The following is a 12,693-nucleotide window of genomic DNA, read 5'->3' as shown; positions in this document are numbered from 1 at the left end:
AAATAATCCCTTTTACTGTTTTTTTTTCCCAAGATGGATGACCTCACATTTTCCGACATTGTATTCCATCTGCCAAACCTTAGTCCATTCGCTTAACCTATCTAAATCTCATTGCAGCCTCTCTGTGTCCTCTACACAACCTGCTTTCCCACTAATCTTCATGTCATCTGCAAAGTTTGTTACACTACACTCTGTCCCCTCTTCCAGGTCATCTATGTATATTGTAAACAGCTGTGGTCCCAGCACCGATCCCTGTGGCACACCACTAACCACCGATTTCCAACCCGAAAAGGACCCACTTATCTCGACTCTCTGCTTTCTGTTAGCCAGCCAATTCTCGATCCATGCTAATACACTTCCTCTGACTCCGCATACATTTATCTTCTGCAGTAACCTTTTGTGTGGCACCTTATCGAATGCCTTTTGGAAATCTAAATACACCACATCCATCGGTACACCTCTATCCACCATGCTCGTTATATCCTCAAAGAATTTAAGTAAATTAGTTAAACATGATTTCCCCTTCATGAATCCATGTTGCGTCTGCTTGATTGCACTATTCCTATCTAGATGTCCCGCTATTTCTTCCTTAATGATAGCTTCAAGCATTTTCCCCACGACAGATGTTAAACTAACCGGCCTATAGTTACCTGCCTTTTTTAAGGCGTTACATTAGCTGCTTTCCAATCCGCTGGTACCTCCCCAGAGTCAAGAGAATTTGGGTAGATTATAACAAATGCATCTGCTATAACTTCCGCCATCTCTTTTAATACCCTGGGATGCATTTCATCAGGACCAGGGGACTTGTTTACCTTGAGTCCCATTAGCCTGTCCAGCACTACCCCCTAGTGATAGTGATTATCGCAAGATCCTCCCTTCCCACATTCCCGTGACCAGCAATTTTTGGCATGGGTTTTGTGTCTTCCACTGTGAAGACTGAAGCAAAATAATTGTTTAAGGTTTCAGCCATTTCCACATTTCCCATTATTAAATCCCCCTTCTCATCTTCTAAGGAACCAACATTTACTTTAGTCACTCTCTTCCATTTTATATATCAGTAAAAGCTTTTACTATCTGTTTTTATGTTTTGCGCAAGTTTACTTTCGTAATCTATCTTTCCTTTCTTTATTGCTTTCTTAGTCATTCTTTGCTGTCGTTTAAAATTTTCCCAATCTTCTAGTTTCCCACTAACCTTGGCCACCTTACACACATTGGTTTTTAATTTGATACTCTCCTTTATTTCCTTGGTTATCCACGGCTGGTTATCCCTTCTCTTGCTGCCCTTCTTTTTCACTGGAATATATTTTTGTTGAGCACTATGAAAGAGCTCCTTAAAAGTCCTCCACTGTTCCGGTTGCGGCCGCAGAAACGCCTGTCTATTCCCCTTACAATTGAATCCCCTATCACTATCGCTCTCCCACTCTTTTTCCTGCCCTCCTGTGCAGCAGAGCCAGCCACGGTGCCATGAACTTGGCTGCTGCTGCCCTCCCCTGATGAGTCATCCCCCTTAACAGTACTCAAAGCGGTGTATCTGTTTTGCAGGGGGATGACCGCAGGGGAGGGCTCTTCCTGCTGGTCTTTCATTCCCTATCTGGCTGTGGACCCTTCACCTGTGGTAAGACCAACTCGCTACACGTGCTACTCACGTCATTCTCAGCATCGTGGATGCTCCAGAGTAAATCCACCCTCAGCTCAAATTCAGCAACGCGGACCGTCAGGAGCTGGAGGCGGATATACTTTCCGCACACGTAGTCGTCAGGGACACCGGAAGTGTCCCTGAGTTCCCACATGGTACAGGAGGAGCATATCACGTGACCGAGCTCTCCTGCCATGACTTAACCCTTAGATACACTTAAATTGGCAACAACAATGCTAAAGTTTACTAACTGTTATAGAAGAGAAAAAAGAACTACTCACCAATCACCAGCCAATCACTTACCCCCTTGGCTGTGACGTCACCTTTCTATTTCTTTCTACTTCTTTTTTGCCTTCTCCCTGTAGCTGCACAAGCCACGCCTCTCCACGCACCTCCCGAACTCCTGAACTCGCGGCCTTTTTGTAGGCCTCCGACCCCGGGCTGTTGCCTCCTCCTCAACGCTGCCAGAACTCCTGAACTCGCGGTCTTTTTATAGGCCTCCGACCCCGGACTGTCGCCTCCTCCTCGACCCCCTACATTCATCTAAATCATTGATATATACCACAAAAAGCAAGGGACCCAGTACTGAGCCCTGCGGATCCCCACAAAAAACACCCATCAACCATTACTCTTTGCTTCCAGCCTCTGAGCCAATTTTGGATTCAGCTTGCCACTTTGTCTTGGATCCCATGGGCTTTTACTTTTATGACCAGTCTGCAATGTGGGACTTTATCAAAAGCCTTGCTAAAATCCATATACAATACATCAAACGCACTACCCTCCTTGTTATCTCCTTAAATAATTCAATTAAGTTGGTCAGACATGAACTTCCCTTAACAAGTCCTTGCTGACTGTCTCCAATTAATCCATGTCTTTCTAAATGAAGATTTATCCTGTCCCTCAGAATTTCTTCCAATATTTTTCTCACCACCGAGGTTAGGCTGACAACGTATAATTACTCGGTCTATTCCTTTCTCGCTTTTTAAACAAAGGTACAACGTTAGCAGTCCTCCAGTCATCTGGCACCACATGTGTAGCCGGAGAGAATTGGAAAATGATGGTCAGAGCCTCTGCTATTTCCTCTTTTGTTTCTCTTAACAGCCTGGGATACACTTCATCTGGGCCCTCGGGATTTATCTACTTTCAAAGCTGCTAAATGACTTACTACTTCATGTTAAGGAAGCTCATCCTTTGTCTGTATACTGTGTGTTGGGGGTATCGCCTCTGGCACAGTTCAGCCCTGCACTGATGCCATCTGTGCAGCATCATATGGTTGAGGAGAAGGTTGGTGGTGTTGTTGTTGGTGCTGCTGGTGTTGGGGCTCATCATGGTCTGATTCTGAGGACCAAGATGAAAGAGTATAAATGGCACCCATGCTTATGTAATAGATGGCAGATCAAATAGAGATGACAGAAGCAATCTGTCAATGGTGTGATATGTTCTACCAATGAGGTGACAGTGTATCCCGACTTTGATGAAAAACTCTAAAAAGCTAAATCTCTGCTGACGATGCACTCAGCTCATCTGCCTTAGGAAAGTGACCAGATGTCAAGTGGGAGTATTTATTGTGCTGTCCATGCTGTGCACCAATGAGCTGGATCAATGGCCACTGTATTTCTGCCTCAGGTTGACCGATGTGGTTCCCGAACTGCGTGATCCCTGTGGTCATCCGGGAATATTTGAACGGTAAAGTTAAAAAGACACTTAATGATCAGGCAAATACCTAATAATCATTTCAATTTCCTCGGCCATCTCTGCCTTTCGGGTCGTCGGAGCGCTGGTAAATGCACACGAGGGAAAGTCGCGTGGAGGCGGGATAATGGTGGGGACGGGGCAGAGTGGCCGTCACTAGTGGGGCGGAAGTGGGGGCGGGGTGGAGTGACTGACTGCAAGGCATCAGCGCCAGGCTGTTGACATCATCGCGTTGACGCATCACAACATCTCTCTCTCTCCTTCAGTTGAAGGGGAGGGCTGCTGCGAATGCTGCAGCCACTTTAGTGACAAACACTAGGCCACCAGGGAGGGTTTTGGCTGGGCCAGTGGCCTGGCACCCACGAGGGGGTGCGAGGCTGCCTGTTAGCGGCCTGGCCGAACCCATGGCCATAATTGTTGGCCCGACCTGGCAGTCGGCCGACAAAAAAAATTACATGGTGTCGACCCAATAAGGGTGGCCATGCCACCAAGCAGGCAAAAATTTGGCAGATGGAGTATAATGTGGGAAAATGTGAAGTTATCTACTTTGGCAGAAAAAATAGAAAAACAAATTAAAGTTTAAATGGAGAAAAAATGTAAACTGCTGCAGTACAAAGGGACCTGGGGGTCCTTGGGCATGAAACACAAAAAGTTAGTATGTAGGTACAGCAAGTAATCAGGAAGGCAAATGAAATGTTGGCCTTTATTGCAAGGGGGATAGAGTATAAAAGCAGAGAAGTCCCGCTACAACTGTACAGGGTATTGGTGAGGCCACACCTGGAGTACTGCGTACAGTTTTGGTCTCCGTATTTAAGGAAGGATATATTTGCATTGGGGGCTGTTCAGAGAAGGTTCACCAGGTTGATTCTGGAGATTGACTTATGAGGATAGGTTGAGTAGGTTGGGCCTATACACATTGGAGTTCAGAAGAATGAAAGGTGATCTTATTGAAACTTATAAGGTACTGAGGGAGCTCGACAAGATGGATGCAGAGAGGATATTTCCACTCATAGGGGAAACTAAAACTAGGGACACAGTCTCAGAATAAGGGGCCGCCCATTTAAAACTGAGATAAGGAGGAATTTCTTCTTTGAAAGGGTTGTAAAACCGTGGAATGAGGAAATAGCATGCATACAATAGATGTTCATCGCATCTTTGATCATTTTTGGAAAGATGTATATGCTGCTCTCAGGTTTTCACTGTTCTTCAGGATGTGATTCAGTGAGTGATCTGTATGGAATGGGGAAGGTGAAATCAGCGAAAGTTCTGATCGCCAGTGTCATGTATTCAACTATCATTGTAACCCATTTATAAGCTGACCTAAGTTGTACACCTTGAGAACATTGACCACAAGGGGGTGAACTTGTGGGAGTCACTCCTAACCTGGAATTTCAGGTATAAAAGGGGAAGTTCCACCCACCTTGAGGTCTTGGTAATAAAGGTAACTGGTCACAGAGTAACCTTCTCTCAAGTATGGGCCTCGTGTGCATTTATACTGTATAGTAAGGACATATCAGCCAGCAAAGAGCAGTGTTCGACATTTGAGAAGTTAGGGACCTCGTTTTCTGTTTCACAATTCCTTTGTGAAGAACTAGAGGCATATAGTTGCAAACTCTACGGGCAGAGTGAATGCAGAGATGTGAACCAGGCCAGATGTCAAATGTTTAAGACCGGAAGTTATGCAGAGAAGTGCTTGCCACCAAATAAAGATTCACTGTACAGGCATATACAGCGTGCCAGTCTGCAATTCACAAGCGATGTCTTGAGAACATGCCGGAAGTCCCATCTCCAAAGGACCATGGGTGGAAACTTGAAGATGATGTACTTGTCACAGTCTGGATAACACTTCCTCCAACACCAGCAAGTGTAATGGAGCTTACACATTGTGCATGCACAAAGACCCAGTGTGCACAAGGAAGGTGCTCTTGGCCTCTCAACAACTATCTTGCACCGACATCTGCTCATGTATAGGTTGAGAGAATGTTGCATCTTTGGCCGAGATTTCTAATGCTGAGGAAACAGATACCTTTGATTCTGAAGATGATTCATGGATATGCATTCCTTTTCAGCCTCTAACTGTTTGTCAGATCTATTTTGTTTTTTCAGTACTTCTATCTTTAACAAAAATCAATAGTATTACTATTACTTTTATTATTATTATAATTATTATTATAATTATATTGTTAACAAATGAGTGCAGGTGTCTTGCGAAAGTCAATAAGTGTGTATGAAATAAATGGTTGCTATGGTAGATTTCTTTCTTAGCAATGGATATGTAAAGAAAACTTAGATTTATGTATAACTGCACCATATAATGCATCTAGACCTCAGATGTCCTTCCTGATACTTCTTTTTTTACCAATTCTTACACTTTCCATGCTTAAAATTTAGCAGTAGCACTGATATGTCACCGTTGCTCGGGAAAAGAAAGTCCGCTGTAACCATTTTAATGTTTTTATTTGTTTTTAGCCATTTCTCGGTAACACTCAATTTTCAGACTTGGGAACATTTAGTTTTTGCTTCAGATACATATGTTTAACATATCTAGCATGGGTCTAGGTACTTCCCACACAGAGATTACGGAACTAAAAATCTAGGCAAGAAAACAGGCTCCGGCTCATGGACTACGTGGTGCCTTCATTTCAACTTTTGCAAATGTTTTAGCAAAGAGCAGTGCTTCTGTTCTCGGCGGTATGCTAATTTAAAGTTTGACAATACTGATGGGTCAGAAAAGGTTGACTGGTTATCTGGTGAGAGACCCGAGTACACAAAGAAAGGTTGCCGTTATCCTGTTTAGTTGCACAACTTGTAACACTGGATGATATTAACAGTAAATGTGACAAAGTAAAAGGCCGTGAGGGTTCAAATGAGGCAGTGGGACTATCGCGATGTTACAGACTCAGTGGTTGGATTTCATTATTTCCATATAGTGCAGGTGAAAAGTTACTATTTCATATTTAAAATAAAGAATATATTGAGCTGTGAGGAACTGACGCTGATTTATTAAGCCAATGTAGACGGGCCTGCTCTAGGTTAGTCAGAGAGTGTTTCTATTGGTGAGAAAGCAGGAATGGGGTACTGAAGTTGAATGTTCAGCCATGAACTCATTGAATGGCGGTGCAGGCTAGAAGGGCCGAATGGCCTACTCCTGCACCTATTTTCTATGTTTCTATGTTTCTATCACAAAAACTATTGCAAGGATGAGCTACAATGCTGTGTGATTATAATAAAAGTCTCGGTGAAGAAGAAATAGGCAAGAAATTGTCTTTTTATCGAATTATATCCAGTGTCTAGCATTTTCACTTTCTTCAGGTCTTCTGATAAAATTTTCACCCTTGTCCACTGAACCTTCATTTCTTTAATGTATTAATGCAGGAGATTCTTCAAGTAAAAAATATAGTATTGCATTTATATAGTGCCTTTCACAACCTCAGGATGTCCCAAAACACTTTACAGCCAATGAAGTGCTTTTTTTTGAAGTGTAGTCACTGTTGTAATGTAGGAAACAAGGTAGCAAATTCACACACTGCAAGCTCCCACAAACAGCAGTGTAATAATAACCAGATTATCTGTTTGCTTTATGTGGAGTATTTTCAGGCAGAGTGCAGTAATCCAATACTACTGGATTTATGTGCTAAATGCAGGCTGGGATTAATTGTGCTGAAGTGGTATCACTGCCAACAATAAAAAGCATTGCTATAAACAGTAAGCAAGAGGTAAGATCACCCACTGGACAACAAGTGCTGACGTGAGGTACCATGACACCTTCAATTCCAAAATGGCGTAGTGCAGAAACCATACCTTAGCTTAGGGCTTGTATACAGAATGCACATCTGTGGTGAGGAACTTTCTGGTACGACTTCTGGATTATCAGAAACAGATGGATTTTACGAATTGCTATAGGAAATTATAACATCATTATTAGTGTTTACTTTTTCAAATTACTGGCCAATTGTGGTGCTGCAGTTCACTGGAGAACTAATTATGTTCAGTTGTTATCTGGTATGCTTAATTTCAAGTGTTGGAGATGAGAATGGCCAAGTGTTTGATCCAATATTTCTGGAGAAATTAAATGAATATTGAAAAAGGGTATGTGTTGTGAAAAAGAGTCAAACTGAACACTGTGAGCTCGAAGTAAAGTGTGACCGTAGTCTTTTATTGCAGATCTCCAGAGTGCCTCTCCAACCTGTGAAGCCTCCTTAAATACCTGTGCTCCCAAGGGATTATGGGATCCCTTGGGACTCCAGGGGATGAGCCCTCTGGTGGCTGTACAGAGTAAATGCAAGTATTCAGATATAACAACACTCACCCCAAAGTCAATAGTGTAACTATTTACAATGTGAGTCGATCTGGGGCCCTTCTTGCCCTGGTTGATCGTCTCGGTGTGAAAGCTGGTGTTGTTGAATCATTTGTTGGGCCCTTGCTGGGCTGCTGTGCAGCTGGTCTTGTTGGGCTGCCTGATGTGTTGAGCCCTGCTGGGCTGCTGTGGATGTTGGGTTCGGCTTTGTGGTCAACCGTGGTGCCGGTTGCCACTGGTGTGTATGTTGGGGGATCAAAAAAGGTAGGGTCCAAGGTGGGTTGCTCAGGGTAGTCCGTAATCTGAGTTGAAGTGTTTCCGGTGAATGAGTCCATTTGAAAGTTTGACCCGAAACAGCCTGCTCCCCTCTTTGGCCACGACAGTGCCGGGAAGCCACTTGGGACCATGTCCATAATTTAACACAAATACAGGATCATTGACTTTAATCTCGCGTGACACATTTGCTCTATCATGGTATGCATTTTGTTGAAGCCGCCTTCTCTCTACCGGTTCATGTAGATCAGGGTGCACTAACGAGAGCCTTGTCTTAAGTACTCTTTTCATGAGCAGTTCAGCAGGTGGGGTCCCAGTGAGTGAGTGGGGTCTCGTGCAGTAGCTAAGCAGGACTCGGGATAGGCAAGTCTGCAGTGAGCCTTCAATTACCCTCTTCAAGCCTTGCTTGATGGTTTGCACTACTCTCTCTACCTGACCATTGGGCGCTGGTTTAAACGGGGCAGATGTGACATGTTTGATCCCGTTACATGTCATTAATTCTTTGAACTCAGCACTGGTAAAACATGGCCTGTTGTCGCTCACCAGGACATCGGGTAGGCCGTGTGTGGCAAGCATGGCCCGCAGGCTTTCAGTAGTAGCAGTGGACGTGCTAGCCGACATTATCTCACATTCAATCCACTTGGAGTACGCGTCTACAATCACAAGGAACATTTTACCCAAGAATGGACCTGCATAGTCGACGTGTACCCTAGACCACAGTTTGGAGGGCCAAGACCATAAACTTAGCGGCGCCTCCCTGGGTACATTGCTTTACTGCGAGCATGTATTACATCTGTGAACGCAGGACTCTCTAAGTCCGCATCGATACCGGGCCACCACACGTGCGATCTGGCTATCGCTTTCATCATTACGATACCTGGGTGGGCACTGTGGAGGTCATTGATGAAGGTGTCTCTGCCCTTCTTGGGAACCACTACTCTATTGCCCCACAGAAGGCAGTCTGCCTGTATTGATATTTCATCTTTGCGCCGCTGGAACGGCTTTATCTCTTCCTGAATTTCCACTGGGACACTGGACCAGCTCCCGTGAAGCACACAGCTTTTGACTGTAGATAATAAGGGGTCCTGGCTTGTCCAGGTTTTGATCTGCCGGGCAGTGACGGGTGATTGTTCACTCTCAAATGCTTCCATAATCATGGCTAGATCTGCTGGCTGCGCCATTTCCACCCCCGTGGTTGGCAATGACAGCATACTGAGAGCATCGGCGCAGTTTTCTGTGCCTGGCCTATGGTGGATGGCGTAGTTGTATGCGGACAACGTGAGCGCCCATCTCTGGATGCGGGCTGATGCATTGGTATTTATCCCTTTACTCTCGGAGAACAGGGATAAAAGTGGCTTATGGTCAGTTTCCAATTCGAATTTTAGCCCAAACAGATATTGATGCATTTTCTTTACCCCACAGACACACGCTAACGCTTCTTTCTCAGTCATGCTGTAGGCTCTCTCAGCCTTAGACAGACTCCTAGATGCATAAGCAACCGGTTGCAGTTTCCCGAAATCATTAGCTTGTTGCAATACACACCCGACGCCACATGACGATGCATCACATGCTAGTACCAAATGCTTACATGGATCATACAACACAAGCAATTTGTTTGAGCATAACAATTTTCTCACTTTTACAAAGGCATTTTCTTGGCTTTTGCCCCAAACCCATTCCTCCCCTTTTCGTAATAAGACATGCAGTGGTTCTAACAGTGTGCTGAGACCCAGTAAGAAGTTACCAAAGTAGTTCAGGAGTCCCAGGAACAACTGCAGCTCCGTCACATTCTGTGGCCTCAGTGCGTTCTCGATTGCCTCCGTCTTCGCCACAATCCTCCTTCCCAGCAACTCCACTTCAGGCACCAGGAAAATGCACTTCGAGCATTTTAACCTGAGCCCCACGCGGTTGAGTCGACTAAGAACCTCCTCCAGGTGCTGCAGATGCTCGACTGTGTTCTGACCTGGATAAGATATCGTCCTGGAAGACCACGGTGTGCGGGACCGACTTCAGTAAACTTTCCATGTTTCTCTGGAATATCGCCGCAGCTGATCGGATTCCAAACAGGCACCTGTTATAAACAAAAAGACCTGTGTGTGTGTTGATGCAGGTGAGGGCCTTCGATGATTCCTCCAGTTCGTGCGTCATGTAGGCTGAAGTCAGATCCAGCTTCGTGAATGTCTTTTCTCCTGCCAGAATTGAAAAGAGGTCATCGGCCTTTGGTAGTGGGTATTGGTCCTGCAGGGAGAAACAATTGATAGTTACTTTGTAATCGGCACAGATTTTGATGGTGCCATCTCCCTTGAGGACTGGGACGCTAGGACTGGCCCACTCGTTGAACTCGATCGGTGAAATGATGCCCTCTCTTTGCAGCCCGTCTTGCTCGAACTCTACCCTTTCTCTCATCATGTACGGTACTGCTCTCGCCTTGTGATGGATGGGTCACACCCCCAAATTAGGTGGATCTGCACTTTTGCACCTTGGAATTTCCCGATGCCTGGTTCAAACAGTGAAGGAAATTTGTTTAAGACCTGGACACACGAAGTGTCGTCAGCGGGCGATAGTGCTCGGATCTCGTCCCAGTTCCAACGTGTCTTTTCCAGCCAGCTCCTGCCGAGCAGTGTGGGACCATCGCCCGGTACCACCCAAAGTGGCAGCTTGTGCACCGTTCCATCGTAGGAGAGCTTTACGGTAGCACTGCAGATTACAGGAATCAGTTCTTTCGTGTAAGTTCTTAGTTTCATGCGAACTGGAGTTAAGACTGGCCTTGAGGCCTTGTTGCACCACAACCTTTTGAAAGTCTTTTTGCCCATGATGGATTGGCTCGCGTCCGTGTCTGGCTCCATTGACACCGGGAGTCCATTTAGTTCAACATTCAGCATTATCGGGGGAAAATTCGTGGTGAATATGTGCACCCCATATACCTCTGCCTCCTCGATCTGAGGCTCTGGTTCTTCGTGATCCTCCGTGGATCTGTCCTCCTCTGCAACATGGTGCTTTGCAGGTTTAACAGGCTTTGCAGCTCACCTGCACACTAGTTGGAGGTGTCCCATTGTTCCACAGCCCTTGCAAACGTACTCTTTGTATCGGCATGAATGGAAATGATGATCACCCCCGCAGCGCCAACAAGGTGTTAATGGCCTTGCATTCATCACCCTTGATGCTGGACTCTGAGACATCTGCAGACGTGTAGCTGCAGGTATGTGTGACCTGCCCTGTACGTTATGATTCGAAAACAACATCACTTTGTTCACAGAACTTGTAGCAGCACTTGTGTGCTGAGAGATTTGCTTCGTATTGTCACTTGTGGCAATGAACGCCTGGGCTATCGCTATGGCCTTACTCAAGGTTGGGGTCTCTACAGTCAAAAGTTTCTGAAGTATGGTTTTGTGGCCAATGTCAAGTACGAAAAAGTCTCTGAGCATGTGCTCCAAATGTCCTTCAAATTTGCAATGTCCTGCAAGGCGTCTTAGCTCGGCAACATAACTCGCCACTTCCTGGCCTTCAGATCTTTTGTAGGTGTAGAACCGGTACCTCGCCATCAGAACGCTTTCTCCGTGGGTTTTGCTGGAGTGAGCAGATTCTTCATGAGGCCATACGTTGGTGCCCCACAGACAGTGAGAAGGATCGCCCTTCGTTTGGCAGCGCTCTCTTCCCCATCTAGCTCATTGGCCATGAAGTATTGATCGAGTCGCTCCACAAAAGTTTCCCAATCATCTCCCTCCGAGAATTCCTCCAGGATTCCCACTGTTCTTTGCATCTCTGGGTTCACTATCTGTATCTCGTCACCAGTTGTTGTGTATGGAGAAAGAGTCAGACTGAACACTGTGAGCTCGAAGTAAAGTGTGACCTTAGGTCTCCAGAGTGCTTCTCCAACCTGTGAAGCCTCCTTAAATACCTGTGCTCCCAAGGGATTATGGGATGAGCCCTCTGGTGGCTGTACAGAGTAAATACAAGTATACATATATAACAGTATGAGCCTAAGGAGCAAAAGATTATCAAATGGAAATGACAATTAACAACCTTTAATCAGATCTTACAGAGTTTGATGTTATATACTATGTCCCCTCCCTATAAAAGGCACAGCAGGGAGTCCGGGGCCCAGCGTCGGCGGCAGTCGGGAGCAGCATCGGAGGTCCGTTGGTGAGGCCTATAAAAGGCACAGCAGGGAGTCCGGGGCCCAGCATCGGCAGCAGTCGGGTGCAGCGTCGAGGAGGTGCGTGGAGAGGCCTATAAAAGGCACAGCAGGGAGTCTGGGGCCCAGTGTCAGCGGCAGTCGGTAGCAGCGTCGAGGAGGTGCGTGGAGAGGCCTATAAAAGGCGAGCCGGTGCAGCTACAGGGAGAAGGCAAAAAAGAAGTAGAAAGAAATCAAAAGGTGACGTCACAGCCAAGAGGGTAAGTGATTGGCCGGTGATTGGTGAGTAGTTTTTCTTTTTTCTCTTCTATATCAGTGAGTAACTTTTAACATTGTTGTTGCCAATTTAAGTGTATCTAAGGGTTAAGTCATGGCAGGAGAGCTCGGTCGGGTGTTATGCTCCTCCTGTACCATGTGGGAACTCAGGGACGACACCAGTGTCCCTGACGACTATATCTGCAGGAAGTGTATCCACCTCAAGCTCCTGATGGTCCGTGTTGTGGAGTTGGAGCTGAGGGTGGATTCACTCTGGAGCATCCACGATGCTGAGAATGACGTGAGTATCACGTGTAGCGAGTTGGTCGTACCGCAGGGAAAGGGTCCACAGCCAGATAGGGAATGGAAGACCAACAGGAAGAGCAGTGCAAGGAAGGTAGTGCA

The sequence above is a fragment of the Pristiophorus japonicus genome, chromosome 3 (genome assembly GCF_044704955.1).
Source record: "Pristiophorus japonicus isolate sPriJap1 chromosome 3, sPriJap1.hap1, whole genome shotgun sequence".
Lineage (NCBI taxonomy): Eukaryota > Metazoa > Chordata > Chondrichthyes > Pristiophoridae > Pristiophorus > Pristiophorus japonicus.
This window is presented reverse-complemented; position numbering follows the sequence as displayed.